The sequence below is a fragment of the Myotis daubentonii genome, chromosome 10 (genome assembly GCF_963259705.1).
Source record: "Myotis daubentonii chromosome 10, mMyoDau2.1, whole genome shotgun sequence".
Classification (NCBI taxonomy): Eukaryota; Metazoa; Chordata; class Mammalia; order Chiroptera; family Vespertilionidae; genus Myotis; species Myotis daubentonii.
The window spans coordinates 71054026-71073247 of NC_081849.1; the positions used below are offsets into that span (position 1 = coordinate 71054026).

The window sequence follows — 19222 nt, forward strand, 5'->3', positions numbered from 1 at the left end:
CAGAAGGAGAGAGGCAGAGTAACCGAGGGACCAACACAAGGAGATCAAATGACCAGACTCCTATCTGACAGGTAATGAGGTTCCAGAGTGGCGATCGAAATTATAAATCACCAAATTGTAAAACAAACCCTCACATGAGAGAAAAGTCACTTCTGAGATGGCTTAAAGTGATACATCTTCTGGTAGTCCTCCAATGAAAATACTAATGACAGAAAAGAAAATTGATCTAGAGCTTTTTCCACAGCAATAAGTGAAGAAATTTAAAAATACTTTAGAACATCTTTTATCATAGATTTCTAGACCTGAAAGTAATCTTGGAGATCATCCAATTTAAGTCCCCCACGTTGTAGGTGAGAAAATGAACTCCACTACACTCACTTGGGCGTAAGTGACTTACCGAAAAATATTCTCAAAATGCAAAACTTGTTTCCTATTCAAAGTAGTTGTCAAATGTAAAAGGCACAGATATTTATAAATAAAAATTATAACAATATAAAAATACTCATGAAGATGTAAAGTACAGCACAGGGAAGATAGTCAATAACATTGTACTGACTATGCAAGGTACCAGGTGGGTACTAGACTTATGGTGGCGATCACTTCACGTGGTGTACGAATGTCTAATCACTTGCTGTACACCTGAAATTAATAAAATATTGTATGTCAACTGTAATTGAAAAGTTAAAAATATTATAACAAAGCAGCAACATTTTAGCTTCAAACTAAAGGCAAGAATTATTTGCTTGGCAATAATGAAGATTCACTATGATTTTATGGAAGATGCTCCAAATTGGAGGTCAGGGTCAGGGTCTAGCTCTACTTCTGCATCTCAAGTTCTATCCTGTGATGACAGGGTTATGTGGATCAGGAGTTCCATACTTGGAAACATGTCAGAATCACCTGGGAGCTTGAAACCACAGGTTTCCAGGTCCTTACAAGATTCTGATTGAGTAATTCTGGAATCTGTATTTTTTAAAGCCCATCGGGTAGGACTGATGAACAACCTGTTGGGAAACCAGACTGTAAGCTCCATGAGAACAGAAACCCAATACTGTTGCTATCTGTACAGTGACTGCTCGGTAGAGATCAGAAATGCTTGTTGAATGAATACGGAAAAATAACTGCCTCTCTGGGTCTTAGCTTCCTGGTCTTTAAATGATATTTCCAGTGATAACATTCTGAGGTTAGTCTTGGCAAGTTTGTTCAAAATGCCAATGAAATCTTTGTGCTTAAATTAGCTAGAATGGATTCAGTTGTCTGCAACTAAGACGTTTACACACACACACACACACACACACACACACACACACATTCACACCAGTTTAATAATGTTTTCCTCTGTTTTAAGTTGGAAGGTGAGTATTCTTCACTATGAACTGGAGATGTCAGTTAAGATATCTACCCATCTATTCAAAGTAATCAAGTTGCATATTTATAATTCTAATAATGCATATGTTAGCCTTTTATTTATTTATTTATCTTTTTAAAAATCTATTTTTATTGATTTCAGAGAAGAAGAGAGAGGGAGAGAGAGATAGAAACATCAATGATGAGAGAGAATCATTGATCGGCTGCCTCCTGCAGACCCCCTACTGGGGATGGGGCCTGCAACCCGGGCATGTGCCCTTGACCAGAATTGAACCCTGGACCCTTCAGTCTGCAGGCCGATGCTCTATCCACTGAGCCAAACCAGTTAGGGCTATGTTAACCTTTTAAATCCAAGTATGCAGCACATGCCCAAACTTACATCTTTCACATAATTTACCTATGGGTGTCAGCATGAACAACCAACAAAAATAAAAGTTATTTATTATAAACTTTTTCTACACTTCCCAGAGCAACAGAACATAAACGTTTCTATAATGAAGATGGCATATAGAAAAGTTTTCATGAATTATAGTCCAGAAAATAAAGTTTTCACTTATGACTTTGTCAGCCTTTTCCTGAAAAGCAATTTGTAAAAGCTGCTTCCTCTTCTCTATATTTCTGGCATAACTAGAAATATATTATCTGCTTCTCCTTATAACAATCACTGACTAACTGCAGTAGCGCAATATGTAGGAAGATCCAAAGGCCTTAAAATCTAAGCTGGTCCGAAATGTAGACGGTAAGCTCCGTGAGGGAGCACCATTGTCTCTGAACACCCAGCACAGAGCCCCGCATGCAGCAGGCTCCCAGACATTAGTTAACTGAGTGCTCTTTGTCTTTGAATGGTAGGGACCAAGGTTGCTGGAGTATTTAGCCTGGGGCTCTGTCATCCTTCACCTCTTATATCATCCTCCTCCCCTTAAATTCCTCTGCTGAAGGATATTAGACTAGTATCCAGAGGGCCAACACTGTCTGGTAGGCTTTGGTTTCAGAAGGACTGTGTTTGGCCTCTACCTGGTACTAGTAAAAGCTGTGAGTTTTTTGCAAGGTCCGTAAGCTTTCTGTCCCTCTGTTTGCTAATTTGTAAATGGCAGTTAGGAGCCCAGGCTGAGGAGTCGCAGAGACCTCAGTTCCAATCCTGGTTCTGCCATTATGACAGGACGTAAGGCAAGTTACTTGTCCTTTCTAAGTAGGGTGACCGTAGGTCCTGGTATTTGCTTGCTGTCCCCCGAGTAATTATTACTTCCAAATTGTCCTGAATTAGAAAATAATTTACATTTCTCTCCTTCAGATTCTTTAGCTCTAACACTGAGATAAAAATAAACCTCCTTAGAGATCTGAGAGGAATAAATTAGAAAATGTTTCTAAAGTACTTATTATGGGGCCTGGCACACAGTAAGTGTTCAATAAGTGTGTCTATTATTATTACTACTGTGGGCAGGGCACCTAATTTCCTTCAACCTTAGATTCCTCATTCGTAAATAAGAATAATAATGTTCCTTTATTTTCATTCAATTGTCTTTTTGAATCACTAATATATTCACATGGCTCAAAACTATGTAAAAAGGATTAAAATAAAGTCTCACTTCCCCCGTGGCTGGAGGCAACCATAGTGTCAGTTTCTGTGTGTCTTTCCAGAGATATTTTATACACCAGCGGATAGAAATACATCTTCTTCCCATGAATGGTAGCATAACTCAACACCATTCTACATCAGTTTTTTTCACTTAACAATATTTCTTGGTGATCTTTCTATATCTGTACAAAAGAGCTTCCTCATTTTACTTTTTAAACCGCTGCCTAGCATGCTGTTGAATGCATGACCCCTAACTTGTCATACCAGTCCTCACAGTGCGGCACTGGGGATTAAAATTATAAAGCACTGAGAAAAAGGTACTCAAAAAATATTTACTATTACCTTTTTAATCAATCCCACACTTATTTCCTTTTACCTGCTCCATTGCTCAAAGCCTTGGGTCTCCATTTATTTATTCATTCAATACTAGTCTACCGACTCTCTACTTCCATGTTTGGCTGTAACATGAGAGTTGGCTACGCTTAGAGACCAATAAGCTATGGTACCTGCCCTTAGAAAAGTTGTTACCCAATGTCTGCAGAAATTTACATCCTTTTAAGCGTTTCTTATAGGTGGGTGATGGCATATGAAATGACAGAGCATACAGGGAAACAGAGAAAGTTTTGGGGATGGGAGGAAGAGATTGTTGTCAAGAAAATACCACCATTTAGGAAATGAGACCAAGGGTCTTTTATGTATAAATCATGTTACTTTTTCCTTCTTATTAGAAAAGTAATATACGAACACTAGCAAATTTGGAAAATGTCCATTTCTCTCATGCATAAATGATACATATTAAATGTATATTATAAATGCATATATTTGTACATATATAATGTATATATACATGGCTCAGATACTATCTTAATAGTTTTGCATTACATTTTTTTACTTAACATATCATAAACATTTTGTATATCAATAAGGAACTTCAGAAATATACTTTTTAATGGTTGCATTATAATATATATAAAATGATGCAGTTAACCACCTTCCTTATTATTAGATGCTTAGCCTACTTCCAAATTTTTGTTATTATAAGTGGGATTTTGTTTTTGATCTGTGTGAGTTTACATGCGTGATAGTAATAAAAGCTAGTTCATTTTTAAGCAACGTAAATGCTCACTTTACTGGGTAACGTACAAAGTGAGTACATAAACACTACAAATTGACTTAAAATAATATGAATTGTAGACATTTATGTGAGTTTCTTATTTATACACAACAGTAGTTAAACATAATTATTGTAGTTACTGTTTATTGAGACTGTGAAATTTTTAAAAACCACAGCCTCTACGTTAGGTAAAAATGATCCTCATTTTCAGATGCAGCCTCTGTGGCTCCCATGGAGTAGTAACAGCTGGGACTGGAATTGAGGTCTGCTCACTTAGGAACCGTGTTCTTATGCTATGCTGCCTCATCAACTGTGTCTGAGATTAGTTATGTCAAAATGTTTATCTAATTTACCTAAATTATGTTACTTATAGGCATGGATTCCCCCTTGTCATGACTTGTTTTTGAAGCATGGAGATTAGAGGATAACAAAATTAGAAGAGTAGAGGTCAAGGAAGGCTTCAGAGAGGATACTGGGTTGGAAGTAGCTCTCGAATAATGGGTAGAAGACAAAAGTGAGGGCCCGTGATTCTGCACAGAGAAATGAAAAGTAAAAATTGATAGGAAATGCCCATGGAATACCAAAAGCATTGTGCAGTGCGTGGTTACAGGAAATGAAACTGCAGAGGTCAAAGAAGACCAGGTCTTAGAGGACCATAAAAAGTCTGGCTACAGGATCCAATTTGAAGCCATATGCTCTGGTGCTTTGACTATATTCCCATCCTCCGTTATCCTATATAGAACTGATCAAAGCCACCAAGCCATGCAAAAATGATTCAATTCCAATAAAGAAACTGAATCCCTTCCAGCACTAATTTGTTGTGACTCCTTAAGTTGATAAATTACAAGATTTATTTTCCAGCTAGGAACACTTGAAAGGTCATTAATACACTTAAGATATGCCTCCAGGATTTTCTGTGGGGTAAAAAGCTCAATAATTCAAATTGGTGCTTAAGTTTGAATGACAGATATTTTAATAAGAAAACGTTCTCTATGTGAAAATGGAAGAAGAATCTACTGGTTTACCAGTCATTTCTTTTTCTAAAATAATAACTTTAGTAAAAATAATACTGATAGAGTAAAATTGCAAATATTATGGAAGGGCTAATTGGAAAAATAAAGTTTTCTACCCCTTCTTCTCCCAAATTCTAGCTTTATTACCTGAAGCAACCATTTTCTTCAAATCATTTTTGCTTTTAGTTCTTTGAGTTTATTTTTAACTCTAAATCAGCTGTTAGTATTTTTGGTGGGACTTGTGTGGAACTGTTCTGTGCATTTAGTATCTTTGTACCTGACACCAAGTGCTCGTCATTTAGGCAAATCTTGAGGACTGAGAACTACAGTTCTAAGTAATATAATTACATGGCTATTTTTTTACTTATCAAATTTAGACATTATCTATGAATGCTTACCAAGAAAAATGAATATTTAAGACTCTTTATTCCCTACTATTTTTGCCAGGTTATATTATTCTTTTAATTTCTTTACTTATGTAACCAATATAGGCTAATTCATTTTCTCTGTTCTCTCCTGGAATTTTTATTAGACACATATTGGAGCTTTCCATTGTGTCGTTGTGTCTTTTAATCTCTGACATTTTTCATCTTTTTTTAAAAATATATTTTATTGATTTTTTACAGAGAGGAAGGGAGAGAGATAGAGAGCTAGAAACATCGATGAGAGAGAAACATCGATCAGCTGCCTCCTGCACATCTCCTACTGGGGATGTGCCCGCAACTCAGGTACATGCCCTTGACCGGAATCGAACCTGGGACCTTTCAGTCCGCAGGCCGACGCTCTATCCACTGAGCCAAACCGGTTTCGGCCATTTTTCATCTTTTAATCTCAATGGGTTGATTCCAGATAGTTTTCTCAGATTTGGTTTCAAGTTTACTAATCTATCCTTGCCTCTAATATGCTGTTTAGCTGGCACATAAATTTAAAAATATTCAAGTCTATATTTTCCATGTCTATATCTTCTTCTTGAAATATGCTGTTATTTTTATAGTATATTATTTTTGCCTTTAGTTTTCTATACTTTTTATCCCTTTAATAATTTTTAACACACTTAATATTTTGTTCATATATTTCCATCACTTTACATTCTGATTCTTCTGTTTGTTTTGTTTGTTGATATTCCCTTATGGGGAGTTGTAGATTTAAAAAACTGTGAGCTCATATTAAGTAAGGGGGGGAGGAGGGTAAGTAGTTCACTGTCTCCTTGGCCCTGAGACCATGTCTTGTTTCCAGGTTTGAATGGTACAACCCATCCTCACACCCTAGGACAGGGGTGGGCAAACACAGGAGCCCCTTGGCATTTGAGAGGAGAGCGAGAGTTATGTTCAGAGATCTCTGAGAATCCCAGATTTCACTGAGAACACCATTAATTGAGAGAGGAATGTAGGTGAGCTGCTTGACTGATGCAAGCTATCAGGTTTCTTTTTGTTACACGCTTCACATATACCCCTAGGAGGCAAGTACTATTTTCTTCACTGCCAATCAAGGCCCTTTTAGATTCACTTCCCATTTACAATTGAAAACAAAGCTACCAAGAGACTACTGTAGGAATCATGCACCTACACCACCACCAAGGGCCAGGTAGGTAATGACAATGATTGAAGTGAACCAGGTGAGTCTGTGCCAATCTAGAGAGCATGTGCCAAGCCCAAAGTGATCAGCTACTATTCAGCTCTCGCTGAATGTTGGCTTCCAGTTCTAAATGTCCTTTATGCTGAGGTTCAATTTACATAGAGTGAACTGCACAGATCAGTGTGTGGTTTAATGAGTTTTGCCACACATTTTAGACCACTGTAAATAGAACCTTTCTATCATCCAGAGCTGTCTCCTGCATCCCTAGCCAGTCAATCCCTGCCACACCCCCAAGTCAGATAACCTCACTTGTGATTTCTATCACCATAGATTAGTTTTGCCTATTCTAGAACTTCATGTAAACAGAACACTCAATTTTTAAGAGAACTTGAAACTACATTTTAATGAAAACCTTTTTAAAAAAATATATTTTTAAAATTTATTTCAGAGAGGAAAGGAGAGGGCGAGAGATAGAAACATCAATGATGAGAGAGAATCATTGATTGGCTGCCTCCTGCACACCCCACACTGGGGATGGAGCCCACAACATGGGCATGTGCTCTGACCAGGAATCGAACCATGACCTCCTGATTCAAAGGTTGAGGCTCAACTACCGAGCCACATCAGCCAGGTGAGGCCAACTAATTTTAAATATTCCCCAACCAACTCCTCCACTGTCTTCTTTGCAGCTTTGTATTTCTCCATAGCACTCATCACCCTCTAACCTGCACTGTATTTTACTTCCTTATTTTCTGTATTCCTCCCTTCCTTCATAAGACTTAAAGCTACATGAAAACAGGTACATAGTAGGACTTCATTAGACATTTGTCGAACAAATGAGTGCATCAAGGAAGAAAAAAGGGAAGAAATGAAAACCCCCGCTAGCTTTGGAGATGCTAGTTAAGAATGAACTAGTTAAGAACATTTTATCATTTCTAATTATCTTCCAGCATTTAATTGTTTTGAGGCAGTAAAGATTTAAGGAGCAAACTAACGATAATCTTAAATACCAAAACAACCCTGACTATACTTACTATCTTTAAAAATTAGATTTGTGGGAGGACAAATGCTTATATATAAACACATTACTGAGTATTTGATAATAATTACATTTTTCCTTAGGTTTAAAGTGATGATGACAAAACCATCTTTTCCTAGTATATTTATTCCTACCTTAACTTATTTTAAGAAGTAGGCACAAATTAACTTCCAAAATAATAAAATTGCATGTGCTCAATATTACTAAATCTTTGTAACAATGATCAGCAATAAACAAATGAAATGAATCCAATACTAGAAAAACATTTTTTTAAATGTCAGTGAGTACAACCAGCTCTAGGTCAATGTAGAGGTGGGGGCTGAGCTGGTTGTGTAGTTCTCCACCAGATTTTTGACATAAGGTGAGGGCAGAGACACCAAAGCTTTCCACTCCAGAAAAAAATGTTCTTCAACATAAGACATCGCCGAAACCGGTTTGGCTCAGTGGATAGAGCGTCGGCCTGCGGACTGAGGGGTCCCAGGCTCGATTCCGGTCAAGGGCATGTACCTGGGTTGCAGGCACATCCCCGGTGGGAGATGTGCAGGAGGCGGCTGATTGATGTTTCTCTCCCATCGATGTTTCTAACTATCTCTCTCCCTTCCTCTCTGTAAAAAATCAATAAAAAATATATTTAAAAAAAAAGAAAAAAAAACGAAAAAAAACACACATAAGACATCATTTAGAACAGCTGTGGGCAAACTACGGCCCGCGGGCAGGATCCGGCCCGTTTGAAATGAATAAAACTAAAAAAAAAAAAAGACCGTACCCTTTTATGTAATGATGTTTACTTTGAATTTATATTAGTTCACACAAACACTCTATCCATGCTTTTGTTCCGGCCCTCCGGTCCAGTTTAAGAACCCATTGTGGCCCTCAAGTCAAAAAGTTTGCCCACCCCTGATTTAGAATCAAGTCGGGCTCTGTGATTGGTCAATGCTGATTAGACCAACTATATACAAACTGACTCATGGAGACACCATTCCATGCACTGTGCATGGAAGACTTCAGAGAACACACAGGAATCATGGGCCACATTTACCAACACAGAGTATGTGGGATACAATGATTTGCCTAAATTTTAGAAATCTTGAGAATAAACTTGTAGCAACTATAAGACCAAGCAGAGAGAAAAGAAATAAATTAAATGTAGTTCTTGAATCCACGGGCCTTCTTACCCTTGTTCTACATTTCTTCCTTAATGCCTTTTCATCTTTTGTCAACTCATGTCTGTCTTTTTACTGATCTGACAGTCACACATACGCTGTTTTTTTTCTTCTGGGTGTTTGGGATGTGAAGGGCAGCAGGAGAAAGAAAGAGTAGGATAAACAGAAATAAATTTCAGGGATTACATTTAATGCTATACCTTTAAATCCAAGAATAATTTTCAAGTGTGAACATCTGCAGAATTTACAATGTAAATGGCAACAAGATTAGATCCAACAAATGATTAAGGTAAACAATGTGCTCTTTTTTCCTATCCCAGTTCGGGTAACTCAATAGTACAACTACCTGAGAAGGCGTGAGGATCCTTTTTTTTTTTTTTTTTTATCTCAGTTTGGACACGAAGCTCACATTTCAGCAACGATCAAGGTGATCATCCTTATCCCTTGCTGACACCTTTCTCCCCACCCCAACAAGTCACAGATCACCTCTAGGAGAAAATTTCAATAGGCTATTAAACACTGGCATGGATACCGAGAGAAGACAGATAATCCTCTCTGGGGACCTTAAGGAACAACTAATCATCTTGGATAGGCAGAGTGACACCGGATTCAGTCCGTCAACACGTACTAGCTGCTGAAAACTCGCAAAGCACCGTGGAAGTACTAGCTGGTGAGGAGGCACGGCACCTTCCCTGAATGAATGGACATTGCTTGATTTGGACTGTTTCTTAGCAAAGCATGTTAAGACCTGGTTACCATGAACTGTATGTAATATTGGGCCAGGCTGTGTATAAAAAGAATTTTGTTCCCTGGCAGGGGTTTCTCAGTGGTTTGAGTGTAGGCTTGTGGACTGAAGGGCCACTGGTTTGATTCCCCATCAAGGGTATACACCTGGGTTGCAGGTTTGATCCCAGCCACGGTCGGAGCATGTGCAGGAGGCAACCAATTGATGTGTCTCTCTCACACTGATGTTTCTCTCTCTGTCTCCCCCCCCCTCCCCCCTCCTATCCATTCTCTCTAGAATCAATGGAGAAAATATCCTCTGGTAAGGATTAAAATAAAAAGAATTTTGTGGGCCTGGTTTCTATCTTTAGGTGATACAATCTTAGAATCATGATTATTTAACCCAGTAACTCGAAATCTTGGCTAGGCATTAGTATTTTCTGGGTGTGTATACAGGAAAGGGGAGCTTTAAAAAAATAGAGATGTCTGGGCCTGCCCCAGTCCAATGAAATCAGAATCTCTGATCCAGTTTCTTTTCTTTCCTTCCTTCCTTCCTTCCTTCCTTCCTTCCTTCCTTCCTTCCTTCCTTCCTTCCTTCCTTCCTTCCAATTAAACTCTCCAAGTGATTCAAATGCATTAAGAATCACTAATCCCACATGACAACCTTATCTTATACATAAAAAAATTAAGGTCCAAAGAATTTAATTGACTTGTAACTTGCCCAAGATCACTCACCTAGTTAATGGAAGAGTTTGGATTAAAATCATGATCTCCATTACTTTACTCACCTAATAAATGTCTCTCAATGACATTCTAGGGTTGTGACCAGCAACCTAGTTGTTACTGAAGAGTAATAAGGTAAGTCAGAACTGGTTCACATCTAAGGATCAGGCAAGCTGGTCCTGACAGAAGTTAAAAGGGGAGAGTTTTAAGCTATGATGGTTCTGGCATGTGCTCTCTCGTGTGATTCAGGCCTCTGGAAATGTTAAGGAATCCTTTGGTCCAGGTATAATCTATTATTACTTATGACCCCCCTCTCCAATTTTACTAGTTCCAGGGGTTCCTCTACTTACCCAGATCTAATGTGTAGCACAAGGGGGAAGGGGACAGGGTCCCCAGCTGGGAAGTCTGGTGAAGTTCAGTGAAACCTTGATCAGTGGGGATGAGAGCTGGCTCCTCAGCCCTAGGTATAGAAGAAAGGACAGTTTATCCACAGTTGCTGGTTTGTTCTTTGAAAGAAGTTACGTCTAAAAATTTCTTTTTTATATATTTACATATATATTTTTATTGTTTAAAGTATTACATATGTCTCCTTTTTCTCTGATTGACCAGCCCCTCTGCCACTCCCACTCCCGAAGGCAAGTCCCCACTGCCCCAGTGTCTGTGTCCATTGGTTATGCTCATATGCATGCATACAAGTCCTTTGGTTGATCTCTAACCCCACACCCCTGCCTTCTCTCTGAGGTTGGACAGTCTGTTCAGTGCTACCTTGTTTCTGGATCTATTTTTGTTCATCAGTCTATGTTGACCATTATATCCCACATATGAGTGAGATCATGTGATATTTATCTTTCTCTGACTGGCTTATCTCACTTAGCATAATGCTCTCCAGTTCCATTCATGCTGTTGCAAATAGTAAAAGTTCCTTCTTTTTATAGCAGCATAGTATTCCATTGTATAGATGTACCACAGTTTTTTAATCTACTCATCTGCTGATGGGCACTTAGGCAGTTTCCAAATCTTAGCTATTGTAAATTGTGCTGCTATGAACATAGGGGTGCATATATCCTTTCTGACTGATGTTTCTGTTTTCTTGGGATATATTCCTAGAAGTGAAATTACTGGGTCAAATGGGAGTTCCATTTTTAACTTTTTGAGGAAACTCCATACTGTTCTCCACAGTGGCTGTACCAGTCTGCATTCCCACCAGCAGTGCAGGAGGGTTCCTTTTTCTCCTCATCCTCACCAGCACTTGTTGTTTGTTGATTTGTTGATGATAGCCATTCTGACAGGTGTGAGATGGTACCTCATTATTGTTTTGATTTGCATCTCTCGGATGTAAAATATTCTTAATGCTGTCCATTCATTCCCAATAGCAATAAACTCTCTCCCAAGACACAACTACAATTCTCACAATGGTTTACACGGAAATATTTATATACTAAAAAGATATATAGAGTTCAAAAAATGTATACACATATTGAATAATTATAAAGGCAGTGCTTATTAAAATACATTTCATTTTCAAAATTGAGCTATCAGGTATTAAAGTGTGTATACACATTTTGGGGGACACCCTCTGTGTATATCTCCCTCCTAAAGGTGAACTATGTATGTGTATGTGTATGTGTATGTGTATGTGTATGTGTATGTGTGTGTGAGAGAGAATTTGTTCAAATTTTCAACTGAATCATTGCCATACTTAGCAATTCATGGCTACCAAAGTTAACATGAAAAACTATCCTGAATGGTGTATCAGTACTTGAAGAAAAACAATCTTAGAACACTTTCATTGAGAAGAACAACAAAAAATTGAAAAGTGAGATTCATAATGGTCAAGGTAAAAGCTAATCTTTATCAACTAAAAAGTTAGCGTGGCTCAGTTGGTTGGAGCATCGTCCCGTACACCAAAAGGTTGTGGATTTGCTTCCTGGTCAGGGCACATATCTAGGTGTCAGGTTCGATCCCAATGGGGGCGTGTACAGAAGGCAACTGATGGATGTTTCTCACATCGATGTTTCTCTCTGTGTGTCTGTCTCTGTCTCTCTCCCTCCCCTTCTCTCCAAAATCAATGCACATGTCCTTGTGTGAGGGTTAAAAACATTAATAGGACTAATTTATCTTTAATCCTTCACAAATAATACCATTACTCCCCATTCACAGAATACTTACTCAAAATGCCATTCAAAAATAAATTAAATAACATCCGCTCATTGGTGGATAGACCCACTCCTTGCTTCACTTCTATTTTCCTCCACTTGTCAACCCTCTGACTAATTTACTTAGTTCTAAAGTGACACCTTATTCCTGGGCATCAAGAATCCTCTGAAAGACATGCAACATGTTGAATGGGTGTGAGTCTTTTCTGGTGACAAAGTCCTTAGCTTTAGCCAGATTTTTAAAAAGACCTGTCCCCTCCCAAGCGCTCCCTAGAATTCCAGGCTGACGCTGGGGAGAAGATAATGACGGTGGTGGTGTTGGTATCCACAATGAAAGATTTTATGAAAGTAGCCTCTGGGACTACCCTCCAAGAGCATTGAAGGATTTCGTGAAATTGAATTTATCCTCCAAAAGGATGGACTTAGTAAGACAGAGTTTGGAAAGCACCAGAGGATTGCATTTATCCACGCTGACTTTGTCTTCTTTCCTGCAAGACTTCACTAGTTTGAAACCAAAGGAAAAGAAATCATCATCTCATTTTTCTTGTTGATTTTGACTTTATTAACTCAATGTTAATGCAGATGACAGGAAAAAAGGACATATCTTCTTACTTAGTTATTTCCTAGAAAAACATTTACTTTGGAACTACTAAAATGCAGACTACCTGCAATGGTAGAAAAATTACAAAATGACTAGGAAACCAGGGGACACACTTGACCTTTAGAATGAAATGAAAGCTCAACTGCTTTTTATTTTAAATTGAATAGACAGGGCAAACCTAACAAACCAGCCCACTGCTGCTTCAACTGGAAAATTCCTCCATTTTCCATTCTTCTGCAGTTCGCAGCGAAGCGCCTCACACAGGGAAGGCGCTCAAATACGTGTTGGATTGAGTCAATTCTCTGAGTATCGCTCATAAATTAATGAGGAACGTGTAACTCTGTATAGTTTCAGGGTAGTTAAAGGGAGAAAAAAAAAGAAATGCTACGTAACAGCATTGGGGCTTCAGGTGTTGTTACCTAATCGACTGGAAGGCTTCCCAGCAGTGCACTTAAGGTATCAGCCATAGCAACCTTACCTAGGAATTCCTCACCCCAAGCTTCTTTCTAATGCAAATAGGTTTGAATTTCTCTCCCCAGCCTCCTGACCCCTGACTGAAAGTCCTCTGCAACAAAGAGATACTACAGTAACTAGGCCAGCCGAGCAAAAACCTATTTTAAACTTCACTTCAAAACGGCGTAAACAGTTGGCCCTTGAGCAATGCAGGGGTTAGGGGCGCTGATTCCGTGCAGTCAATCATGTAAGTCTAACTTTTGACTCCCCAAAACGTAACTGCCAGTAACCTACTACCAACAAGACTCCTTACCAAAAACATAAACAGCCAATTGACACATTTTGTACATCTAAGGCGCGTTGTTTCCAGTTTCCCATAAGAAAAAGCTGACTTTCAGTCCCCTGCCCTAAATTGCCATTTTTGTTATTATAAAAGCTTCCCTTCATGTTTTTAATATTCTAGACGCCGGATGGATAACACAGACTCTTCCCGCGGGTCTGACTGCTTTCTTCACAGCCCTGGGCTCGCGCAGTTCCCGCCGTGATGGGCCGGGCCGCGCCTCCTCTCTGGGTCGGGCCGGAGGGCGCACTCAGTGGGCCCAGCGGCGCCAGCGCGTTGATTTCCTGCTCAGTCATCTGTACGCACAGAAACCAGGAGCTTCCAGCGCCCAGAAGATCAGAACCGCAATTGGGGTACAGCGCCTACCACGGAGGCCGCCGCAACCAGATGTCAAGGCACCAGGCGGCTCTTGGCACCCTCGGCTACGGGAGTTCCCGGAGACCCGAGGTTCAGGCTTTGCCAGGGGGCTGAGCGGGGCTCCCCCAACAGGCAAAAGCGGGCAGACCCACCCTGCCTAACTGGGGGCCGCTCCTGGTCTCCAAGAGAGGGCGAAAACAAGTAAGTTTTGTGTTTTTTATAAGAAAACCGATCGGATACCAGCAGGTTGGACTAAGAAAGCGCCCCGATGGCCACAGCGGGGCGGGGATGAGGGCGTTTGGGAGCAACGTCCAGGCGCTTGAGAAGGTAGGGCCGCAAAGCAGCCAACAGCTGAGGGATGCAGACGCCTCGGCCTCGTAAAGATGCAACGACTGCAAGGCTGTCTCGCTGCAAAGGGCCCGCAAAACAAACACACACAACACAGCACAACACCGAGGCTGCGGAGGAGGGGGTGCGGGAAGTTTGCACAGGACGGAACTTCTGGGGGCTCTGTCCTGTCCGGGTTCAGAGGCGGCGCAGGCGTGGGCAAGTCTAGTTAGCTGACCATGACCATTATTTGTAGGAGAGAGAGAGAGAGAGAGAGAGAGAGAGAGAGAGAGAGAGAGAGAGAGAGAGAGAGAGAGAGAGAGAGAAGACAATCACCAGGAGGCGACCCGGAGAGCCCCGCTGGGCTCGGTCTGCGGGCTCCGCGCGCTCCCGCTCCTCCCGGCCCTGCGTCCACGCCGCCCCTCGACGGCCAGACCCCGCGGCCGCCCGCGCGCACTCACCGGCCGGCGCTGCCCGGCTGCCCAGGGCGGAGCCGCCGCCCCGCCGCGCTCCCGCCGCTGCCGCTGGACCCCGCGCCGCTGCCTCCCGCGCGGCTCTCGGAGGAGGCGGCCGCCCAGTGGAGGCGCCGGGGCGCGCGAGGCCGTAACCCGAGCCCGCCCCGCCCCGCCGCGCCCCGCCGCGCCCCGCCCCGCGCACCCCGGGGTCTCCTCTCAGCACCCGGACCTCCTCTGGGTGGCGGGGACGGTCACCGCCCTGAACGCCTCCAGGGGGGGCTCCGGTAGCCGGGAGGCAGGAGGAGGAGGCACGCGTAGAGGTCCGAGGCCGAGGAAAGCACAATAAACAGTAGGGTTCAAGTAGGAAACAGTGCCGGTTATTATTAATAAACGAACACACCCGAACATATATTTTCAAATCAGTCATTATGGAGACTGAGATCGATACCGGAACATTAAAATGCTAATGGCAATGTGGAATTCAAAAAAAAAACACACCTTGATGAGCTGCCTTCCACGAAGACTTTACTTGCAAATAGTGTGCAACAAGACGAGTGACAGATTCTGTTCCAGGCTTTCGAGCTAGAATTTACCAAATAAAAGCAATGGAACATAACATACTATGTAGGAGAAAGGAATATAAATGGAGGAAAAACGGAGACTGGAAAGAAAAGAAGAGAGGGGTGCAAGAGGAAGGAAGGCAGGGAAGAGCCTGTTTCATTTCTAACCACGAGGATGCGAGAGGACTCCGTGATCAGACTGCCCCAGTTCCAGAGGACGAGGAGTAGAAATGATTTCAATACGAAGTTTCCTCTGCCTTTACGCATTAGCACGATTCTAGTTGGGTCATCTTTATTTCTGCTTTGTGCGTTTCTGCGCGTACACGTGGCGGTGGCACCTGTCTTAAAGCTGAAAAGCGAGCCTGGAGACACCGGTGTGTCTGACAACGAGACCGCACCCGGTGAGCCCCGGCCAGGCATCACCCCGGGAGCCTCAGGTGCGGTCCTTTCCGCACGGGAGGAAGAGCTGGAAAGTTCCCTTCTCCTCCGCGCGAGGGCACTCTCGGCCAGGGCACCAGGCCACTCCAAGCGTCTGCGTCAAGGAAGTCCTGATGTTGGAGCAGGTGTGTAAAGCCAGCTTTCCATTTCTCCAGGCTTTCAACGCCGCTGAGTGTATTCTAACGGAATGAGATAGTAAGGAGGGATTGGGTCCCAGCGACATGCATTTTGGTGTCGTTCACTTGACACTTGGCTTTTTGCCATCTGTTGAGATTACCTCATCATAAACGTGTCCTGATGATGATGTACATACGAATCATTTGGGAATCTTTTTTTTTTTTTAAATGCAGATTCTGGCCCTGGACAGTGCTGCAAGGTGGCTAGAGCATGAGCCGGCACACCAACGGGTCCCGGTTCGATTCCCACATCCTTGGGTTGCAGATTAGATTCCCCTCCAGGGTTGGCAGCAACCAATCCATGTGTCTCTCTCACATTTATGTTTTTTTTTTTTCTCTCTCTCTCTCTCCTTCACTCCCTTCTACTCTCTCTAAAAAAATCAATGTAAAAAATATCCTTGGGCAAGGATAAAAAAATGCAGATTCTGATTCAGTAGGTCTGGGAGATGCAGTTCTAACAAGCCTCTGGTGCTGACGCTCTAACCACTGTGCCCACCGGCCAGGGCCATATTTGCCTTTTGAAGAGCTCCATCTGGGTGCTACTTGGAGGATGGGTTGGAAAGGACCACAGTGGGTGCCGAGGAGGATCAGATACTGGCCACGGTAGTAAATTCAAGTAAGAGAGGCTGAGTCTGCAAAGAAGACTGAGAACACACAGACAGTAGAAGAAAAACCAGAAGTAAAGGGCAAGTCCGTCACTAGATTTTATGAGAATTTCAAAGATGATTTCCTCTCCAGGAGTCTTGTATCTTCTGCCAGCATCTGTGAAACAGTAGCAAACTAATTTGTGAGTTTGCAAGCAGAGGAAAATCGCAGGCTTTCCACAGTTCCCGACAGTAAGTTTGCTGAGAGGCAAAACAAGTTGAATTCAGATCACTGTGAGGACTTTGTATTAGATTGGGAATGGGAGAGTGATTGTTTTACGTTTTTCTCTTTGCCCTGCCTGGGTGGTTCAGTGGGCTGGAGCATTGTCTGGTATACCAGAAGGTGGTGGGCTCCATTCCCCATCGGGGCACATACTGATACGTAGGTTGTGGGTTCCACCCCTAGTCTATGTGCAAATGGGAGGCAACTGATTCCTGTTTCTCTCTCACATCAGTGTTTCTCTCTAAAATCAATAAAACATATCCTTGGGTGCGGATTAAAAAAGAGATTTTTTTTCTCTTTATCACCAATTTTTATCCACTTAATCGTGACGTGGATTAATTGGAATGATTTTCTTTCTATTTATCATGCTTGAAGTTTGCTGAACCTTTTGGACCTGTGGATTTATAGATTTCATCATATTTAGAAAATTTTTAGTTATTAGTTTTCCAAATAAATAGTGAATTCATCTGTATGTGAAATTGCCTATTTTATGTACCCCAATATATTGGATGACGTTTTTGTGTTTCTGATCCATCTTTCTTAAGTTTGACAGTTCTAGATAATGTTTATATTTGTCAACTTGTAAAAATTTGCAAATTTTTAACCTTATCATTTCTTTTCCCATTCTAAATAAATATTCACTTTTGTACCTAATTTTGCATTTATAATTTTGAGTTCTTTTTCTTAAAGAGTCCACCAAATTGTATACATTTCAGGCCAACAAAACCTGAATCTGCCCCACTCACAAGTAGCATGTTATTAATAAGGACTTGAGACAAAAGTGTCATCCCCAAAGTAGGCATAACATCTACACTAATAAAAGACAAAGATGCTAATTGACTGTATCTTCGCTATACCCTAAGCCATGCCCACCAGCCAATCAGAGCAACTATATGCAAATTAACCCAACCAAGATGGCGGCCGGCAGCCACGGAGCTGGAGCAAGCAGGAGGCTTGGTTGCCCGGGTGATGAAGGAAGCCAAGCTTCCCGCCTGCCCTGAGCCAGCTGTGGCCTCTCTGCTCATGGCAACAAAGTTTCAATTATAGAAGACAAATAAATCCCAGATACCTGCTTTCAAGCCAGCCTCCATGAGAGCTTGGGTGGCTGGGGGTTGTGGCCAGCCTGCAAACAGCCATCAGCTCCTTACCCAGGATGGCCACACCCTCATGGGGTGAGAGTCCCCATTGGGGGGCTTAGCCAGCCTGAAAATGGCCCTCAGTCCTTCACCCAGACTGGCCAGGCACACCAGCAGGACCCCTCACCCTGAAGGGGGTGTGGCCAGACTGAAAATGGCCCTCAGCCCCTCACCCAGGCTGGCCAGGCACTCCTATATAATAAAAGGGTAATATACAAATTGACCCTAACAGCAGAATGACTGGGAATGACTAGTCACTATGACACACACTGACCACCAGGGGGCAGATGCTCAATGCAGGAGCTGCCTCCTGGTGGTCAGTGTGCTCCCACAGGGGAAGCTCTGCTCAGCCACAAGCCAGGCTGCCGGCTGCCAGTACAGTGTAGGTGGTGGGAGCTTCTCCTGCCTCCTCAGCAGTGCTAAGGATGTCTGACTGCAGCTTAGGCCTGCTCCCCGCTGGCAAGTGGACATCCCCCAAGGGCTCCCGGGCTGCTAGAGGGATGTCTGACTGCCAGCTTAGGCCTAATCTCCAGGGAGCGGGCCTAAGCCAGCAGGTGGTCATCCCCCGAGGGGTCCCATACTGCGAGAGGGCACAGGCCGGGCTGCGGGATCCCCCTAGTGCACAAATTTTTGTGCACCGGGCCTCTAGTCTCTATACATAAAAGCCTAAGCAACTGAACAACCAAACAACCATTTGACTGGTCGCTATGATGCGCACTGACCACGAGGGGGCAGACACTCAATGTAGGAGATGCCCCCTGGTGGTCAGTGCGCTCCCAAAGCAGGAGTGCCACTCAGCTGACTGATGGGCACCAGACACTGGGCTCATGGCTGGTGAGCACAGCTGCGGCGGTGTGCTACTAGGCGAGGCAGGCACTGCAGGGCCAGAATGAGTGGGAGCAGCAGGGCGCCTGGGCCAGGCTCGGGCTCCTCCCCAGCCACTTGCCACTTAGCACACTACTACATCCTTCGGGGGATGTCAGACTGCCAGTTTCGGCCCTATCCCCATAGGCCAGACTGAGGGACTGCACCAGTGCACAAATCCGTGCACTGGGCCTCTAG

At 42.6% G+C, this 19222-nt stretch overlaps 1 protein-coding gene across 1 annotated transcript in view; it reads right to left on the reverse strand.

The window, feature by feature from the left end:
- SLC26A5 (solute carrier family 26 member 5) overlaps nucleotides 1-15091 on the reverse strand; it is a 46025-nt gene extending 30934 nt beyond the window's left edge. Inside the window, exons 1-2 of the mRNA XM_059712764.1 lie at nucleotides 14990-15091; nucleotides 10645-10754 (exon numbers count right to left, since the gene is read on the reverse strand). The gene's annotated coding sequence lies outside the window, so the exon portion shown is untranslated. The remainder of the gene's footprint in view (nucleotides 1-10644; nucleotides 10755-14989) is intronic.
- Nucleotides 15092-19222: the final 4131 nt, after the last annotated feature.